This window comes from Sorex araneus, chromosome 2, assembly GCF_027595985.1.
Source record: "Sorex araneus isolate mSorAra2 chromosome 2, mSorAra2.pri, whole genome shotgun sequence".
NCBI lineage: Eukaryota > Metazoa > Chordata > Mammalia > Eulipotyphla > Soricidae > Sorex > Sorex araneus.
The window spans coordinates 364,569,198-364,590,895 of NC_073303.1; positions in this window are offsets into that span (position 1 = coordinate 364,569,198).

The window sequence follows — 21,698 nt, forward strand, 5'->3', positions numbered from 1 at the left end:
CTGCTGACAACAACGCGTGAGCACAAAGCCAGGAGTAGCCCCCAGGCACCACCAGGATGACCCAAACTGCCAAATAGATAAGCAGATTATGGTCAAGGGGCCAGAGAGGTAACTCAGCATAACTGGAACCCAAGCTTTGTGTGAGGGAAGCCAGGACTGATCCCTGGCACTGCATGGTCCCCTGAGCCCGCAGAGGAGAAACCCAGAAGCACTGAGAATGTCTAGGGGTGGCCCCAAATAAGTAACGTTCGAACAAACCTTCATGACTTAACAGCCTATGAAAATACTAATTGCAGGGGCAAGGAAACGGGGAAGGGAAGAGTTGTAAGTTCATCTCTCAAACAAAGCCGTACTTTTGACTTTGTATGTTCTAATGTTAAATGAATCAATGTCCAACAAAAAGCTACATTTTTAGTCACTCAAAACAGGCCTTTCAATTATTCTTATTACTAATCATTTACTGAATTAAGATGCCTGCATGCCACGTTTTAGTGTCCTGAGGCTGTCTCTGGCAGGTGCCCTGCAGGGGTGAGGCCCTGGCTTCAGTCCCCACAGCGTCTGAAACTGGAGAATAGCTTTGCCCTGCACAGAGACCTCTATCGGTGATGAACTCCAAGAACAGCTCCTTCATCTCAAGTTCCCGGAAGTCAAACTTGGGCATTCAATTTGTCTGACTTGACCACTTCAGGCCCCCAAGCTCCAGGCTCTTACCTGCACTCACGTTTCTCTGGAAAGAGGAGAAATTTTGACTCTGATCCAAAATGATGGCTCTACCCCCTGCAAGGTCCAGACCTCCTCCCAGGCTACACCCTATCCGTGCAGAATTCGTCACCTCTTTGGCACCTGCTGACAGAGTCTGACTCCTCTGTTTCAGCAGAAGTCCCTTGAGGACTAGACCCGGGGACTTGAGGCTGAGTTGCTTTTCCCACACTCTGCATTTACCAACTGGTCCAAGATCCACGAATCCATCCAGCCACCTTTCTCTGCTCCTTCCATGCCGAGCAAATAATGGGTAAATGGATGGGGGTGGGACCCAGCACAGGTGAGAACCACCAAGTTAAACGCCCCCTCTCCTGTCTACCAGGAAATTAGTACTGTGTGGGCCAGAGAAGTAAGGCCCACCATTGTGAACAAGGTTAAAAACCGATAAAGTGCAGCAAATAAGAGACTGCAGGTGAAACTAGATCTACCCCACAAACTTCACCGCGAGAAAGCAGCTGTGCGTGGTTTGCCTTGTGAAAATTAAGACTGTGAGATACTGGAACTTAAAACTGTGAGCCCTGAGCTCAGTGTAGGACCTGGGACCTTCCTCGTGCAGCCTGAGGTCAACGCTCACTACTGTCTGTGTCTGTCTCCCCATCCCGCCCCTTGTTTTCCTCATTCCCAGACTTCTGAAGCTCTGTGATGAGAACTACAGCCTAGAGAGTGTGACTACGACCGAGTGTGTACTTGCTCTCGTGTCAGACACTCTCTTGTGTCACGCACATCCTTTCATGTCAGACTCCACCAACCCTAAGAAAACGATTCTCCCAATGTTCTGGAGTCAGTCGTTAGCTCGAACAAGGTGGCCGGAAGTGAGAAAACCCAAATTCTAACATCAGCGTTACCAGTGCCCACATCTCACCTCACAGGCCCTGATCTGTTCCGCCTGTGCCAAAGAAAGGGATTTCAAAACATGAAAAGAGCATTTGCTAGTTTGTAATGACAGACGGCTTGGTGTGGAAACCTGGCTAGTTACATAAATGAAGGCGAAAGGGGTCAATTGGACAAGCAGAAGACATTTAAAGACCCCAATCAGATATTAGAAGAATATCAGAAGAGACCATTTAGGGACAAACTAATCAACTTTGAAGAAGCTATTGCCCTCCGGCTTGAAACAGAGATGCTGTAGATAGAGCAACAGCTAATGCATCCCCCAAAGTCGCTCTGCAATCCTCACATACGTTGGGAGAGGATTGTTTTGTTGATTTCCCACCATGATGGGGAAAGAGTAGGGAACATCAATCAAGCCAGAAAGGAAAGCATCAAGCTATGTTATTCGGGTATTTCATTTTCAGACAGGAAAGGCCCCATCCCAGAATAGGAAACCAGAACTCTGGGGCACTTTCTGCCTGGGACACAGTTAACTCCGTGACCTTGGACACATCCCTGAAGCTCAGGTTACCGGGCTGTGAACTTGGGATAAATTAAAAGGGGCAGCCTTGCCTATTGACAGAGAGATGCTTCTTTTCTCATGTGCATCTGCCGTAGTCCTATCACAGGAGCCACGGGCCACGGCAGAACTCAGTGGCGGGCAGGCAGTCCAGACCCGGCCACAGCTCACCTGCATGAAATGTATGCAGGCATAATTGACTTTCCCCAGAAGCTGAATTGAACAAATCGGACTGGGAGCTGCCCAGCCTTGCTCATATGTCTCAGATGCCCAGCATGGTGTGTGTGTGTGTGTGTGAAGTGACGACTCTTTAAAACAAGCACTCCTAGGTATTGTTAGTGTGTTTGGCCCTTTATTTAGTAGAAATAAGATCCGTGGTCTATGTCGCACCCCTCAGTGCTCTGGCATAAGCAAACTTCCCAGCTCCTTTTATTTCCTCCTCTGTGCTTGGGTGAATTGGCTAAACATAGGAAGTGTTCAAAAATAGCCTCTGGATCCACTTGAAAGGCACTAGAGGTTTGCACTTAACCCAGGACAGTGACCAGAATACAGAAAGCTGCTAAGGGGATCTGGTGAAGGGGCTGCCAGGAGGAGAAAGAAACTTCTGAGCTCCAAGATCCCTGCTCCGAGGCTAAGGCTGCAGGTTTGGGCCTTTGCTTTGGGCCTTTTCTGACCTGCAGCTTCTGTTGTAATTACCGGGCTCTTTTTGTCAGCAGGGAGAGGAAAAGGAGAGAAACTGAAACCCATCTTGACCGAGGTTGCCTCTTGTCAGTAGTTATGAGAAAAAGACTTTAGAGGCAAAAAAAAAAAAAAAAAAAAAAAAATTTGAAAGTTCTCAGTGCCTAAGGGTTTGCAGCTTGTTGGAGAGTTTAGTTACCGAGGCCTTTTCTGACACTCTCAGTGCATATTGTGTTGCCAGGGAGGACCTCAAACATTTTGCTAAATTCTGGGGGCCCTACGTCAACAGGGTTTAGGTGACAGTGGATTTCCTGCCAGCTTTAATCTATGTATTACCTTGAGGGACTGGGGGCTGGGTGCACATGCAGGGTGCCATACTGGTAGTGATCAGGATTGAAGCTAATCAGCCACGTGCCAGGCAGGCATCTCCCCTCCTGTCCTAGCTCTTGGAGCTTCATGTGACCTTGGAGAGCATTCTGGAAATCATTTCCAAAATGGCAGGTATTTGAAGACACGTGAATAGTCAAGAATGGCCTTGTGAGTCAGAAGCGTTATATGGCGATAACTGATTCCAACAAGTCACAACAGCTCGATGGCTAAACTCAACAGGACGTCTGAGGACAGAAGGTTCTACCCGCTCAGTCCCATCACTATTCGGGGAGCAAGTGCTTTGCATCTGGACAGTGCGACACCACCACACTGCAGCAGCCCGAAGCGGCCCCTCAGGGAAACGCCACACCAGCACCCCGATCTGCAGAGCCAAGAAACTGGGTCGCCCTCACCCTCTGCCCAGGCAGAAGCTCCTATGCCCAAACCCTGGAAATGAGACAATAAGCCACGACACTGGGAAGTCAGCTTGTGGGGACGGAGCACCAGCCTGGAACGATTCTTGTTCCACCCCCAGTTAGCTGGAGTTTTGAAGGGTTTGCTTTTTCTACCTCAGTAACTTCATCTGTAAAATCAGAGGATTCATTTCTTTCATTTTTACTGATTATTTACCCCACACTGAACTAAGAATAAAGTTCTATAAAATGAATGTGAATGCAACTCCGAAAAGTCTACAAAGGCACAGTAAATTATTGTTAAATATTTTGACAGCTCCTGGTTCCAGAACATTCTATGCCATCTGAAGGCTTAAAGCATGCATTCCCATTAGCCGTGGAAAGTGTATTAACAGAGCAAAGAAAACCCTAGAGATGCGGCTAGGGTATAGACACCAGAGGGAAAGAGAAGGGAACGGGTGTCGGGGCTGGGAAAGGAGCAAAGCACAAAGCCAAGGTTTCAGCAGGAGAGTTTGAAGGAGTTTGTTGCTGCTGCAGTTTCAAGGACGCTTTCTAGAGCTGGAAGGCAACTGAATTTTCAAATAGCCCAACTCTGTCACTGAATGGATGAAGAGCTTGGGAGCAGAAAAGAAGGTGGCTGAAGAAAGCAGAACTTCATTGCCACTTGTCTACACGTCCTGACTTTCCAGCATCTGTTCCCCAGTTGTTGTTTTTTTTTTTTTGCTTTTTGGGTCACACCTGGCGATGCACAGGGGTTACTCCTGGCTCTGCACTCAGGAATTACCCCTGGCAGTGCTCAGGGGACCATATGGGATGCTGGGATTCGAACCCGGGTCGGCCGCGTGCAAGGCAAACGCCCTACCCGCTGTGCTATCACTCCAGCCCCTGTTCCCCAGTTTTCAATGAGAGCTACCTTCTGCGAGCCCAGGGGTGGCACAGTGCAGTACACCGCCCACTAGGTCCAGCACCTCACCAAGGAAGGCAGGGATTTTTCAGCTTAAGAAAGAAAGGCGTGATGATAAACTCTCAAAATTCCAGGGCTGGAGAGATAGTACAAGGGTTAAGGCACTTACAGCCAATCCCAGATCAATCCCCATCACTGCAAGCTCCCCTGAGCACCTTCCAAATAAGGAATAAAGCCAAGCACGGAGCTAAAAGTAGCCTCCAGTCAAGGCAAGGTATAGCCCTACCTCCCCCACCAAAAAATGAAATAAATAAATAAACAAACAATCAAATTCTCAAAACTCTGACTAGAGCCATATGACCCATACAGTAGAGAACTAATGAAAAGTTCTTAAATTAATGGGGAGGTGGTGGGGGAGGGTTCTAAAAATTCACTTGTGTAAGTAACAGGAAATGCCGAGAAATATTTCTGGCTGCAATTAAACAAACAAACAAAAAAAGAACACAATTTGGAGTCCCAGGAAAGTGGAGTTCAGATTTTCTAATCGACCACCAATTATATCCAGCTCCTTGTGGACACAGCAATGGGAAGTGAAAAAAAAAGACTGATGCCAGGGAAAAGTTCAGCCCAGTACTGTCCGTGAGCCTGAGTGAGGGCACCAATGGGGCACAGGCTTTAGTGATGTCCCCTCTGACCCTCTGACCGCTGCCTGACTCACAGAGGGAGAACAGGTGCTCCCTGTCTCCTTTTGACACCCCAGGAGTGACTCCTTTAGACACCCCAGGAGTGACTCCTTTAGACACCCCAGGTGGGGCCTGAGGGGTCTTCCGGTGGGCCGGTGCTCCAGCCAGGCTCTCGCACCCCAGCCCAGCTCTGCCTCTTACTCTATGGGTTACGACTTCAGGCAAATGATTGTTTCCCCAATTATGGAATCAATAATATTGCCTGCCTCGTGCAGTTGAGATAAGAGATATTTTTTCCCAGCTAATCAGGGCTAAGCTCTTAGAACAAGTTCCCTCGATGATAGCTGCCCAGGTCTGAGCATTTCTGCTCCAAACAATAAGCAGTTACAGTTCGCAAATTGGACTTTAATTGAATTACACAACAAGGATATAGCCTTAGCTGAATTATACTTGACAGTGAAATTGCACCATGGAAGGCAGGGTTGTCTGCATCAAACTCTCTACTTCTGGTTGACTCGTGAGTCCTGATCCTCTCTGCCCCTCCGCTACTGGGCCTCTCGGCATCCGCAGAGGAGGAGCGTTTCTTCATCACTGGGGCTCTTTCTTCGTGGAGGAATTGTACAAGCTCTTGATCCCCAACCTCTACGCCTATCGCCAGTTCTCCCCAAGAAAGAGAATCAGATAGGGAGGGGCAAGGAACTTCAGAGTTTCCTAAGTAGGAAAATTTTGTGGAGTCAAGAGCTGCTAGGAAATGCCCTGGATGGAACACTAGGAGGGGGAGTAGCTTCTCGGAGGCACAAGACCGAAAGCAACAAACCGGAAGCCCTGAGTTTGAGGTTCCCCAGATCTTCAGTTCTTTGGGGAAGAGTCAAACTTCCTCCCTGCTCAAGGACCAGCAGGACAAGATGGAGAGGAAACCTTGGGTGCAGGTGGCATAAAACCCCCAAATCAATAAAATATGCAGTTCTTGACCTCCTGGGCCAGACCAGCTAGTAAGCAGGCAAGCAGTCCTGGGTGCCACAGTGGGCAGTGAGAAGGGACATGGGTCAGGTAAGGCCTCCTGAAGCAGGTCACAGCTAAGATGATATCGCAAACATGGTCAGTGTTAACAAACCCATCCATTTCTGTCCCCTTTTCTAGCTTTGCATTATCCCCTATGCCCCACTTTATGATATTTGATGAGTACAGATATGATTAGCCACATTGCCATCAGGCAGGATGGGATAGGGATGAAGGTCAAAGAGACTCCCTATCCCGTTGCTGTTTAATCGTTCATCCCTTCCTTGCCTTTGCTCAGAATCCCACGTGCTAAGGCCAGAGCGGACCGTGGATTATTTCTAAGGCATTCTGGTCCATCCCATGTGCATTAGACAAACAGGGTAACTTGACAAAAGGCAATCACACCTCATTTGGATGCAGACTGCTACGACTCAGTTTTCCAGGTAGTTGCCCTGGGGCTACCTGGACTCTTTACAGCCATGCTGGCCCCTGGTGGCCCGTTATCCCACCCACCTACATCTCCCACAGAGGCGGCAGCTGGTGCTGTTCTATTTTAGATAGTGGGCCCAGGAAGTGGTTTTGGAAAACAGGGCCCTCCCTCATGGAACAGCATCAAGGCCTTGGGTGTCTTCACCCCAGATCTAAGACTTTGGGTGCCAGAGGCTGGAGCGATAGTACAGCGGGTAGGGCATTTGCCTTGCACGCGGCCGACCCGGGTTCAAATCCCAGCATCCCGTATGATCCCCTGAGCACCGCCAGGAGTAATTCCTGAGTGCGGAGCCAGGAGTAACCCCTGTGCATCGCCGGGTGTGACCCAAAAAGAAAAAAAAAAAAAGACTTTGGGTGCCAGTCCGCATCTCTCTTTAGAGCAGTTCTGTGTAGTTTATCAGGCACCGGATAAACTCAAGAGGCCTTTAACAGCTCTGAGATCTTGAAAACCCAGGGGCTTTGAGAGCCTGAGGGATCTGCCAAAGATCACACCGGGGGTGAGCAAGGAGATAAACCCAGCTCCCTCAAACGTTCCTACACAATCTATGGTTCATGCCTCTGTGATCCTTTCAAAAAGAAGGAATTTCAAAAGGCTATCAGTTCTAAAGCAAAATAAGTGTGTTATCCATACAGAGAAACATCAGAGCAGTTATATGTTTTTTAAGCCAGTAAGAGTCTGGGGGGGCGGGCAGAGATATAGGAAACAGCAAAATTGTGGGGAAGGATAGAGAAGGAGAAATGGTAGCATTTTTATTTTTTGATCTTTGAAATGAGCTATTGCCCCCATGTTTGATACATCACTGACAATAAATATTTGTAGAGTGAATAAATCCATCATGCCTAGGCCACATATAAGAGTAGAATGAGCACATAGATTTTTTTTGGCAGGGTCTTGGCGATTAGGTAATGTTGACAACAGACGCCTGCAGTAACTCTCTCCTTCAGTTTTGATAATCCCATTTCTGAGACAGTGGACGTATGGTCGGTTCCATGTCTTCTCCCAATAGAGAACGAATGTTGAAAGAACCAGCTGGGCTAGGTGGTCACTGGTACGTGACCCAAGAAATCAAATAGTCTTCCTAATTGCTAACATGGTCTTATATATTGGAAGTCACTTTTGGTCTGTAATCAATGCAGAACTTAGTCTCCATGGCTTACATTGAAGTGGAAGCTGACAAGTGAATTTATGACTTATTCTCCCTTTGGTGTCAGTATTTGGTCTTTCGCTCTGATCTGTTAACATCTCCTGTGTGAAAGGTATATGTTCAGTGTGTGTGAGTGTGTTCTTTGTGGAGGGGTGCGGGGGGAAGTATACACAGTGCTCGTATTTATTGCATAGACACATACAAATGCATGCAGCCTTATTTTCCATTTCTGGGATCAGATAGTGCCGTATTTTGTATAGCTCTTGCAATGAAACCCACATGCACTAAAACTCGTACCGCTTCTTAGGAGGGAAAACTCCGGAAGGAGCAGGAAAAGTCACACCCACTGCTGCAGAGGAAGCTGCTGGCCTGAAATTCCCTTCTGCTGCCAGAGGGCTGGTCCCCGCTACGCCGTGGGAAAGCTGTCTAGTCACTAAACGCTCTGGGCCCGGCTCTGCGCATCTGAAGCTCATATTTTAATGGGCTTTTTATTTCTGTCCCCTGACAAATCTGCCTCTCTCCAGTCCTATAAAATTCTGAATGTAAAGAAGAGCGAAAACACAGGTCACCCCCACTCAGACTAGCCCTGGCGGTGTTGCCTGGTTTAAAATGCAGGCATCCCTCCCGCCTACTGACTGTGATCCTGAGGTCTCCTAACCCATTTTGGCACCAGAGCAGATTCTTGCAGCCATGCATTTTGACTGCGAACTGAACTACAACCTCGTGCAGCCCGGGAAGGGATTTTTTTCCCTCTCCACCCCATTTTTCTGAGCGAAAATGGCGGCAGCGGCAGCAGCCACGCGGTGAGAGCCACCCTCTAAGACCCCTCCACCAGGAGGTAGGACTTTCTTTGGTGACGTGGCCTGTAGGTGATCCTGGGAGGGGAGGTGTTCCCGGCGCGCCTTCCGCCCAGAGATGAACCAAGAGCCGCGGCACGAGAAGCAGAGCCTCCCGCCTACTGACTGTGATCCTGAGGTCTCCTAACCCATTTTGGCACCAGAGCAGATTCTTGCAGCCATGCATTTTGACTGCGAACTGAACTACAACCTCGTGCAGCCCGGGAAGGGATTTTTTTCCCTCTCCACCCCATTTTTCTGAGCGAGGATGGCGGCAGCGGCAGCAGCCACGCGGTGAGAGCCACCCTCTAAGACCCCTCCACCAGGAGGTAGGACTTTCTTTAGTGACGTAGCCTGTAGGTGATCCTGGGAGGGGAGGTGTTCCCGGCGCGCCTTCCGCCCAGAGATGAACCAAGAGCCGCGGCACGAGAAGCAGAGCCTCCCGCCTACTGACTGTGATCCTGAGGTCTCCTAACCCATTTTGGCACCAGAGCAGATTCTTGCAGCCATCCATTTTGACTGTGAACTGAGCTAAAATATTTGAAACCCAAAACCGCGCGGCCGCTATTGCGGCCGCGCGGACTCGAAGTCTTCACTTTTACCAAGGAAGAGAAATTATTAGATGATGATTATTCAGCAGGCCTGATTGTTTGGGAAAATTTCCAATCAACAATAGTGAGTTCTGTATGGAAATATGAAATGTACTCAATATATAGAGAGAATAATGGGAATATCATAAGCTACTTAGATGGGGGGTGGGGTGGGAGGGGGGTGTATTGGGGTTCTTGGTGGTGGAACGGGTGCACTGGTGAAGGGATGGTGGTTTAATCAGTATTTGACTGTGACTAAAACCTGAAAGCTTTGTATTTTTTTTGTTTTCACGGTGGTTCAATAAAATATTTCTTTAAAAAAAAAAAAATGCAGGCATCCTAAGGAAAAGAATGTCCCAGATCACAACCAATAATAAATTTTGTGGGTTTAACACACATAGAAACTGGGGTGGGGAGAGCCGGTGGTGGTGGAGGGGAACGTGGTCAGGTCAAGTTTCACTGAGGGCAGTTTGCTTCACTTTTTTTTTTTTTCTGAAACATCTTTGATATATTAATAGGGACAAGGGAAGAAAATTTTACTGACACCAGAAACTGTTCTTTTTTTCCTTTTTTCTTTTCTTTTTTTTTCTTTTGAGCTGGACCTGGGTTTTTATTGTAGTTTTTCTTTATCTTTTTTTTTTACTTTATCAATTTATTGTTATTTTTTAATTGGGGGACAGGAACGATAGCACAGCGGGTAGGGCATTTGCCTTGCACATGGCTGACCCAGGTTAGATTCCTCCGTCCCTCTTGGAGAGCCCAGCAAGTTACCGAGAGTATCCCGCCCTGGCAAGCTACCCGTGGCATATTTGATATGCCAAAAACAGTAACAATAACTCTCACAATGGGGACGTTACTGGTGCACACTGGAGCAAATCGATGAACAATGGGATGACAGTGCTATGGCAGTGAATTTTTTTTTTTGGCTTTTTGGGTCACACCTGGCAATGCACAGGGGTTACTCCTGGCTCTGCACTCAGGAATCACCCCTGGCGGGGCTCAGGGGACCATATGGGATGCTGGGAATCGAACCCGGGTCAACTGCTTGCAAGGCAAACGCCTTACCCGCTGTGCTACCACTCCAGCCCCCGACAGTGCATTTTTTAATTAATTAATTAATTAATTAATTAATTAATTTTTTAGTGAATCACCGTGAGGTATAGTTACAGACTTACAAACTTTCATGCTTGTGTTTCAGTCATACAATGATCGAGAACCCATTCCTCCACCAGTGGCCATTCTCCACCACCAATGATCCCAGTATCCCTCCCGGCCCCTTCCCCACTCCATTCCCCCACCCCACCCCAGCCCACCTCTGTGGCAGGGCATTCCCTTTCATTCTCTCTCTCCTTTTGGGTGTTGTGGTTTGCAGTAAAGGTATTGAGTGGTCATCGTGTTCTGTCTATATTCTGCTTTCAGCACGCATCTCCTATCCCAAGGGGCCCTCCTAAGCACCCTTTACTTGGTGGTCCCTTCTCTATCTGAGCTGCCGTTTTCCCCAGCACAAGAAGCCGGCTTCCAAGCCTCGGAGCAAGAAGCAGGAAGTTTGCTTCACTTTTATCACGACTAAAGCTCATCTTGTATGTAAGATCACTTTGAAATCTGTCCCTGTAATGTTTTCAGTGAGAAGATCTCGTGCATGTGAAGCATCGAGGGGAAAACAGCACAAGGAAGGTGCTCACTAAGACAAATATGATTAATGGGATAATCTTGTAGAGTACAATAGTTAGCGCCACTTCCTGCTATTTCCTGCTCTCCGAGCACTGGGGCTGCTCCCGCCCCGACGAGCAGCTGCGCATTCCCCAGTACCATTATGATCCGATGCAGGGCCGCGCTCAGCGCGCTCGGATTCCTCTCCTAGCCACATTTGGCAATTTTCTATTGTGTAACTTCAGCCTCAGAAGTTAAGGCTCCCAGTTCCGTGTGATTCCTTGATAGAGTTTACAAACGGAATTGATTTTCTCAAGCGTCATTAAAGGTTGCGCTGCAAGAAACCAGACAAAAGGGGGCCTTGACAAGCCAAACCGCTTTCATGTGGCACATTGAAAAGCTAAAGGGCAGTGCTGTCATCTGCCAGCCCATCCCCAGAGTCCCCTGGAGGGGCAGGTGAATGTTTTTATTCCTGTTTTACGGGGGGAAAAAACAGCCATGGAGAAGTTAAGGACACACTTCGGGTGGGAGAAATAGCTCGACCAGCTGAGAGCGTGTTTTTGGTTTTTATTTTATTTTATTTTATTTTATTTTATTGAATCACCGTGACAAAAGTTACAAAGCTTTCAGGTTTAAGTCTCAGTCATATAATGATCAAACCCCCATCCCTTCACCAGTGCACCTGTTCCCCCACCAAGAACCCCAATATCCCCTCCTCCCACCCACCCTCACCTGAGTGGCCGATGATCTTCACTTTATTCTCTCTATACTTTGGATACATTCAATTTTTCAACAGAGAACTCACTATTATTTGGACATTTCCCCCAACAACCAAGCCTGCTGAAAAGGCATCATTTGATAGTTTGTTTTCTATTGCTGAGAATGAAGATGATAGGAGCTCGGTTTTGGATTTCTGTTGTTTTAGCTCAGTTTTCAGTCTAGAGGCATTTCTATAAGTCTCTGGGTGCCAGAATGGGTTAGTAGACCTCCCGGATCATAGTCTTTAAGGAGCAGAGGGGCCATGTCATACGCACCTGATCCGGATCTCATCTGGGCTGAGGGCAGAGCATGGTTTTTTTCTTGGTTTGTTTTTTGTTTTTTGCTTTTTGGGTCGCATCCAGCAATGCTTAGGGGTTACTCCTGGCTCTGCACTCAGGAATTACTCCTGGCGGTGCTCAGGAGACCATATGGGATGCTGGGAATCGAACCCGGCTTGGCCACATGCAAGGCAAACGCCCTACCCGCTGTGCTATCGATCCAGCCCCCCTGAGAGCATGTTTTGGAGGAGGCTCCCACTGAATTCCCAGCATGGTCCCTGGACCACTGTGAGGAGTGTTACCAGAGCACTGAGTCAGGAATGGCCCCCGACCACTGCCGGGTGTGGGCCGAAAACCAAGATGGAAAAAAATGAAAGACAGAGAGAAAGTGCAGGGGGTAAGGCACTTGCCTTGCATGCAGCCCACCTTGGTCCCATCCTGACACCATACATGGGCCCCTGGGCACATCCAGGAGTGAACCCTGAGCACATAACCAGGAGTCACCCAGGAGCACAGATAAGTATGACCCAGAGAGAGAGAGTGAACTGATGCAGAATTAGCCTTGTGAGGTCCCCCTCCCCGTTTCTGATTTCCCACTGGCAGACCATCAGTTTCTCAGACAATCTCTGGGCTCTGGCCCAACACCCCAGTGAAACCCAGTGAAGAAAATATCACTTCCCTCTGCCTCCAGAGTGGATGGAGGCTCTAAGGATGCCGGGTTCGATTATAGCCTCTTTCTTTTTCCCTTCCATGATGCAGCATATGCCTTTGCAGAATTCTTAGTTAGCTTGTGGGCATTCATTCCCCTCGTGTTTGTCCCACTAGAATTCCCATGTTTAGGGCTTTTCTCCATTATTAGCAATTGTAGGGGGACATGCTGCCTAATCTTCACTTTTTTTCCCAACTTTCCGCAGAGACTCATTCTCATTTAGCAGATTCGATCCTTTGGTATTTCTGCTCTAGACCCAGGAAATTTTAGTTTCTTTCTTTTTTTTTTTTTTTTTTTTTTGCTTTTTGGGTCACACCTGGCAATGCTCAGGGGTTACTCCTGGCTTTGCACTCAGGAATTGCTCGTGGCAGTGCTTGGGGGACCATATGGGATGCCGGGGATCGAACCCGGGTCAGCCGCGTGCAAGGCAAGCACCCTACCCGCTGTGCTATCGCTCCGGCCTGGAAATTTTAGTTTCTTTTGGTTTGTTTTATTTGTTTGGGAGCCCAGTATTAGCTTTCCGACCTCTTCTGTAAAGTGTCCTTGAGGAACAGGACTTAAAGCTCACAAGCTGTAGGATCTGAGAGATAGTAGAAGGGGTTAAGGTGCCTGCCTCATTCATGTGTCCTGCCCCGGTTTGATACCCAGCAGCTCATATGGTCTCTTCAACACCTCCTTACTTCTGAGCACAAAGCCAAGAGTAAGTCCTGGGCTCAGCTGGTGTCACCCAATTCCACCCTCCACCCCCCCCAAAAAAAATTCACAAATTGTAACTCAAAGCAAATTCGTGCTGGTGAACTCCTGTCTCCAGCTGTGCTGGCTTCCACCCCAACGCTGTCACCACAAAAGCCCCCTGAAGGTCTTGCATTCATGTTATTATTTTCTGAATTAAAACCAGAAAAAAAATTAAGTATACAGCTCAAAGTGCTCGTAAGCATACACATACAAAGAGCTAGAGCTTTATGCCACGGAGAAAGTTTGGGTTTGGTGAAAGTTTGGGTGTAGGTCAGAGCAGGCAGAGGAAGATTTGGATGGTGTGGGGTAAGGTGGGGGAGCAGAGAGAAGGGAGTCGATTTTCTTCCGGCTCCCAAAATCATCCCGTACCTGTGGTTCTTAAATTTGAATGCGGATCGGCACTAGCGGGGTTAGCAGCGGTGAGTGGGAGGGTTCTTAAAACAGAGTACTGGTCCCGTACCCAGCAGTACTAATCTGACATGGGGAAAGGGGTCCAAAACTGTTACAAACTCCCCAGGGAGACTCCTGGTGGCAGACCATAATTTGAAAAGCACTGACATTGATGCTGCATGCTCTGTGGACTTGAGAATAGTCCCAGGAGAACTATGAGGACCAGGACTAAATAAACTCAACTTTTCAACAAAAGGGTTCAGGGACTGGAGAGCACATGTATGCTGCTCGCCCAGATTTGATCTCTGGCATTACATATGGTCCTACCATGACTGATTCCTAAGCACAGAGCCAATATTAAGCCCTGAGCATTGCCAGGTGTGACCCAAAAACCAAAAAAAGGAAAAAGGGTTCAGGGGCTGGGAAAGAATACAACAGTTGGTTGGGATGCATGTCTATCATGGCTTAATGGGGTTTGATAGCCAACATCACATGGTACCCTGGTATATCTGGATGCATCTCTGAAGGACCCCAAGCACCATAGGGTGTAGTCCTGCAGCTTCCCAAAACCAGCATTGGGGTGTACACTGTTGGGGGGGCCACAAGGACCACAGGGCCTGAGCAGCGTCAGACTTTGTGACCTTTGCATTGAACGGCTGACCTACTCGCCTAAGAATCACTGGCAGGACCCTAGAGCACCCTACCACCACCACCAAAAATGAAAGAAAAGAAAAGGGTTCAGTCCCACCTGAGAAATTAATTGACCCAGGGGACGGTGGTGGGCAGAATGCACATTTTGGTTAAGTGGCCTGGTTTTGCCACTCTCTAAGCCAGGGCATCCTTCGAAGGGGACGCCCAGGCTATGGGTACATGCCCTTTCCCGAGGACAGCTTTGCAGAGTGTTTAGCACTGTTAACCAACACTCTCGCTGACCTCAGCTTCCACAATAGTACACAAAGAGCTGTAACTTGGTGGCAGGGGTTTCTAGATCAAGGCCCACACCTTGAACTGCACTTGAAATGAAAGTCAATTAAAAGCCCGGGTGGGGCACAGAGTGAACGACCCAACGTGGAAGCAATGATTTGCAAAACTGCTTTCATCAGAGTCGATAGGAATTATTTCTTGCTTCTGTTACCTTGCATTTCACCTGGCTTGCTAGTGACTTTTTTTTTTCTGTCAGATAGCACAGATGTTGTTTAAGGGGATGGTACAACACTGACGATCCAAAAACCTGAACTTCCATTAATTCATCCAAATTGGAATCTAATATTACACTAAAAATATGTGTCAACTTAAGCACCACAAAGCCAAAGTAGGAAAAACAGTTAATCCAATCCAACTGGTTTTCAACATAAGTGTTGATGATGTCCTTTGACAGCTATGTTATAAGAAGATTATAATAAGAGAGAGAGAGAAAAAGAGAGAATATACAGCTTCCTTGCCTCTCTAGCTATAGAAAAGTAGAGCATGTTATTTCCACTGTGTACAGTGAAAAAAATATTTTAAAAACCATAAGACTTATTTTCAATGTCTATAGCACATTTTTATATAAAATGCATATAAATAAGTCTTCTTTTTTTTTTTTAATCTCCCAGGGAGTTTGAGAGCATGTCATTGGTTTTCATGGAAAAATAGAGTTCCTCTCCCTCCAACAGAAAACTTCCTAAGGAACGTGAAAGACAGGCTTAGCATTAGCCTGTTCAAATGAGCACACACATCTTCATCACATTTTGTTTTTCCTCTTATTCTAGCTACGTCTGCTGTGGTCTCGGGTTTCTCTATGCCAAGTTGTGGGCAATCATTTTCTAAGTGAGTTAAAAGGCCTTTAGGTTAAGCAGTAATTTAGACTATAATAGTCTGTGGTGGTTTCCCAATGCAATCGGCTAGAAAGAAAGAAAACACGTCCCTCTCCTGAAAGTTGGCTCCTCTTTTTCCAGAACTCAAGTGCATTTTAGGTGCCTGAAGCCAGGAAAACCCAGAATTATACAATTGAGTTGAAAACTAGATCAGTTTATTTTTTGTATATTGTTTCTATTTTAGAAGCTGAATTACTTCCCTTTTCAAGCTGGAAAGCGTAACCCAAAAATGAGTTAATTTATCAATGTGTTTGGGGTTAAAATGTTTTCTTCCTGAGTCTATTTATATGTCCAAATACGCATCAAGAATACCACCATCAACTCAGTCTTGTAAAAATCCTGAAACGGAAATTTCTCTCCTCCTTACTAAGTTCTTTGAACTAATATTCATTGTTTTGAGAGTTTGGGGAAGGTGGGGAGGAGGTTAAAAATCTGTTCCAGGGGCTGGAGCAATAGCACAGCGGGGAGGGCGTTTGTCTTGCATGCAGCCAACCCGGATTCGATCCCCGGCATCCCATATGGTCCCGCAAGCACCACCAGGAGTAATTCCTGAGTACAGAGCCAGAGTAACCCCTGAGCATCGCTGGCTGTGACCCAAAAAACAAAAAAAAAAAAAAAAAATCTGTTCACCTAAAAATGGTCATGTCATATCAGGAACTAAATTAGCCCAGTATGAATTGAGACCAGTTGCATGCTAGGTGCTAGGGCAAATGTGAGGTATGTGGAGTTACGTTACTAGTATGTTTGGTCCTATAAGAAATTCAAAGCTATTTTAAGAGATAAATTAACATGAGCAGAAAAGCAAAAATTGAGAATGAGGAGAGACAATTTTTGGTTATATGTGATATTGTGAGATACTGATTATAAGGGGGGAAATGAGAGTTTAACCTTACAAAACATTCTAGATTTTTATGTCTAGGATCTCAGCTCAACAGAGCTTGATCTTCCTTGGCTAAGAATGAACAGAAAGGAGGTGGAGAAGGACAGGCCTGACACTTCTGGCACTAGTGATTGTGCACTTGGCCCAGCTCCTTAACTGCTCTATCAGAGTAGTTTGTCCCGGAAAATAGAAAATACCTGCCTCCCAGCACAATAACAATGAAATAACTGCATGAAAATTCATGTACATACAGTCCACACAGGATCAATTCCCTGAACTGCGTATGGTCCCCTGAGCACTGCTCGGGGTCACTCCTGAACCCAGAACCAGGAATAGGAGCCAGACAATACCAATGGGTGTGGTCCAACACCCCATCCCACTTCTTTCAAAAAAAATTCAAGTCAGGAGTTCACAAAGTGGGCATTTAGTCATTTTAGTGTGACCCTCCTTCTCCCCATGCGGGCTGCTTTCCTTTGGGCAAAGAACATTAGGTTCTGCTGTCTGCTGGTGTAGCCTTCAGCAGTGCGTCTTCATGATTCTGTCTGGGAATTTGCATTCCGAGCATTCCACACCCATTCCCTCTTGCCTTGCCTCTCTCTCCCTCAACACTAGACTGAGACTTTCGCATCTACCTTTCTCTACTGAGCCTACACTGAACCTCTGAAAGACCACATCCTCTCTTGAATGGAAACTAACTTTCCAAAGGACAGCTGTGCCTTGCCCTCCTCTTATTCTTATACACCCTCTTGAGAGAATTAAGTCCAGTATTAGTTTTTTTGTTTTCATTTGCCAAGTGGGGGCAGGCAGGCAAGGGCAGAGAGACTCTAAGAGGATCCTGGATGATAGTCCAGCTTTCTTGTCCACCGTTTCATGTGATTTCCACTAAAACGACACAGCTACAGCTTAATACAGAGTCTCACTCCTTTCCCCCAGAACCCCTGAAGGTCAGAGCCTGGTGCTGTATGGAATGCAGGGAGACGCTTGGACTCATTCACATACTCTCTCGGCAAATATTTACTCCAAGAGAACTATGTGCCATGCACTCTTCTAGCACTAAATACTGCGGTCAACCAAAGAAACAATAATTTCTATCCTCACAGAGTTTACATTCTGCTGGGAGAGACAGACGATAAATAAAATAGTTGGCTTCTTAGACATTGATAAAGAGGAAAAGAAAGCTGAGACGTTGAGTGCAAAGACATAGAAGGGTGAGTCAAGTCTCCATTCAGATAGGGCGGCAGGAAGAGGGTAGTAGGGGCTGGAGTGATAGCACAGTGGGTAGGGCGTTTGCCTTGCACACGCGGCAGACCCAGGTTCGATTTTCAGCATCCCATGTGGTCCCCTGAGCACCGAGTAATTCCTGAGTGCATGAGCCAGGAGTAACCCCTGTGCATCGCCGGGTGTGATCCAGAAAAGAAAAAAAAAAAAGGAAGAGGTAGTAGAAGAGCGTTTGAGTGAAGGCTGAAACGCTGAGGAGCTGGGCTTCACTGGGAGGACGGGGCTCTCTGCAATGGCTAGCACAAAGGCCGCGAATTTGGGACTGTTCTTGGAATGATTGAGAAACAGCAGGTCAGCTGGTGTGAGTCAGCCTGGGGAGGGAGCTGGAGACAAGGAGTGGGAGGTAAATCAGAGGGAATAAGGGAGCGGGCAGGGCAAGAGCCAGATTGGGGCTTGTGAATCACTATAAGGACGTTGCATTTACAAGTAAGAGGCATTGCAGCCTCTGGGGTTGTGATCTGTCACCTAGAACCTGGCACTTGGCCTCAGTTCCCTCATTCGTGGGCTAAGAGTTTGGCCTAAGGAATATGTTCTTCCTAGCTCTTGCGGGCAATCTGTCTGTGGGGAGTCTGGGACAAGGACAACATTTAACATTGGTCAAGAATTTAAGCGGGCTGGAGCGATAGTACAGCGGGTAGGGCGTTTGCCTTGCATGCGGCTGACCCAGGTTCGAGTCCCAGCATCCCATATGGTCCTCTGAGCACCGCCAGGGGTAATTCCTGAGTGCAAAGCCAGGAGTAACCCCTGTGCATCACTGAGTGTGACCCAAAAAGCCAAAATCCAAAACAGAACAAGGATTTAAGCAAACAGTCCAGCTCTTAACTCTTTTGCACACCTAGAAGATGTGAGCAAATCTCGTTCCCTCATGGCATAGGAAGAAAAGAAGAAATCTTTTGGGCAGGCTAACCATGAGGTGTTCGACTAAACTCTGAGTTTGCTGAGCTAATCTGAAGCCTGTCTTTCCTTGGGGCTGTTTGTAGACTCTGAGATCAGGCTCCAGGCGTATACAGGGACACACGCTATGGCTTAAGGTCACCTCATCCGACTGTCCACTTAGAGTCCCCTTTCCAGAGATTCTCCCTAGTTGACTGAGGGCCTCTTGGTTGGTGCTTAAATCTTTCCAGGAACAAAGACCCCCCAGGGCTTCCAAAGGGGCTGTGTATCAACGATAGACTTTAACTATAAACTTACTTTTAGGAAGTTCTTTACATTGAATCTAATTGCCTCCCTCTTCACTTCAGTCCTTCCAGTGAAGTCTTCGATTAGCTCATCTCAATGTCTAAATGCAAATATTCTCACCTGATCACCAAAACCCTTCCCTTAATCTGTTCCTTTCCCAGGCCTCTTAGAGTAGTAAAAAGAAATCCCAAGGACCAAGGACATCTTAGTATCTTAGTGGCTGTACATCTCGAGGAGCCCAGACAGGTTCATGTGCAGGAAAGCTGGGGGGTGGGGGGTGGGGGTGGCGGCTCCTAACTTGACCTTTTACCTACCCCCCCCCCGCCCCCCGCCGGGACTGGCCCTGGCAAATCCCCAGAGTGTCAAGCCTTGAGCAGGGTTATTTCCCAGTCCTGGAGAACAGATCACAATACCTAATCGCTTCCCATATCTTCGTTAGCATGAATCCACAATCACTATTTTGAAATAAAACCCCAAAGGAACTTGATGTTTATCCAAATTAACGAACTACAAATTCAGGACAAACTTTCAAAGCGGCTCACTGCATTTCCCCGGGCTCTTCATGACATCTAGTGGTGACAGAGGGAAGAGTTTCCGGGAGACTTGAAGCCACTGAGAAAGTGTGTTGGCGGGGAGAAGAGGGTCTTTCATCTTATTTAATATTTGTGCTTCGGATATTTCATTTTGTGCCATTGTAATTTTGTTTTATTTTTCAACCCATGACAATGACATCCCCATCATTATCTCACATATTGCTACTGTTTTATGTCCTTTCCATCGGGACTGACTCTGAAATCAATCAAATGTATTTTTCCACACACATCAGTGAAACACACCCACCCTCCTTTGAGGGGAAAAAAATTCATTTTGGATAAGCATAAATAACAGCATTTTGATCTGCGAACATGCCACCAGAATGTTTTGCATAAATGCATTTATCTTCCGATGTGGTTTGAAGACTTCGGATTCCTGTGAAGTCTGAGTCATTTATAGCTAACCTTGAATGTATTGTTATTCACAATTAGAAGTAGATAAATTTCACAGGCGGAGAAGCTGACAAGTCTTTAAGACTTCACACTTAGTTTTGCAGGAAGAGCTGAAGTTAATTAGAAGTGATTATACATACATTGCATGTGTGTGTGTGTGTGTGTGTTTGTGTTGTTGCACGCAGGCCCCACAAAGGCCTTGGGAAGGTTGCGGGTTTTTTTGGTTTTTTTTTTTACATTTTAAAAATAAACATAATCTCCTTCCCATGTGTCACTCTAAGCCCAGTAAATCTAGGAAGCTCAGCAGGATTGAACAAGGTCACTTCTTGTCAGGGCTCCAAAGGGGGGAGCAGGAAGCAGCCCTGAGCATCAGATGCTGGCCCTCTAATCCCCGCTCAGCACGGCTTCCCGGGCCTGGGGCAGCCGGGCGTGCCAGAGAACATTCCCTGGCAGACTGAGGCTCTGATGCCAACACCATCGGCGTCGGGCTGTTGCCCTCCTCCACGTCCAGTGCCCCCATCAGAAGGGCAGGTGGAACTAGACCCTCCTCTGGCAGAACAGGGGAAATCCCACCTAAGTCTGGTGGGCAGAAAAGTAATTCTGAAAAAAAGAGAAGTCCAGTTACTGACTCAGAACCAGAGGCTCCGTTGGTGTGTTTTGACTCTTGTTGGATGTATGTATATGTATTCAATAGGGAGATAAATTGATATGTAGCAGGAGATGCACGGAACTTGTCACTTTAACAAAAACGAAATGAATGGTTATGTGTGCGTGTCCCCACAGGATATTGTTGTGGAAAAGGAACAGAACATAAGCTAAGAAACACTGTGAACATGTGGGAACGGCAGTCAGACACGATCCCAGAAGGAAGCAACAAAAGCAATGGGGGTTCCCTGGAGCCCGAGGGGCGGCGAAAGCAAAAAGAAAATGAGATGACTTTTCCTTTTCTTTTTTTTCCCCCTTCTTGTTTCTTTTTCTTTTTTTATTTGGGGCACTCCCTGCAGTGCTCAGGGCTTGCTTCTGGCTCTGTGCTCAGGGATCACTCCTGGTGAGTCTAACAGGACCATATGTGATGCAGGGGATCCAACCAAAGTGGGCTGTGATCTAGGCTAGCTCTGTGACCCCTGCACCACCTCTCCATCCCCAGAGGTGACTTTTCTCTTCAATAAACTAATGAGAAAAGTATATGATTTTTAAATACTTTTTTCTTTTGGGGGCCACACCTGGCGATGATCAGGGCTTACTCCTGGCTCTGCACCCAGGAGTTAGTCCTGGTGGTGTTCAGGAGACTATATGGGTTGCTGGAACCAGGGTCAGCCACACGCAAGGCCAAGACCCTACCTTGCATAGGGTCTTGTACTATCACTCTGGCCCGATTTTAATATTTTATAAACAATTTTGCCTGAGTTTGGAAAGTTGTCACTCTCCTGTAAGTGATAAGTCTTAAATACATGGTCAAAGATAGAATAAGGTGGGCTGAGAGGTTGTACAATGGGTAGGGCATTTGCCTGGCGTTTGACCAACCCAGGTTCAATTCCAACATCACATATGGTCCTCTGGGCACTCCAGGAGTAATTCCTCAGTGCACAGCCAGGAGCAACCCCGGGAGTGGCCAAAAACAAAGCAACAACAACCAAAAAAGATAAAGAGGCCGATTCTGGCTCCCTGATGTGCTTAGAAGTCTCTAGTCTGTCCAAACAAGTGAAAATTCTTCTTAGGTCCATCTGAGAAGGGAGAGCC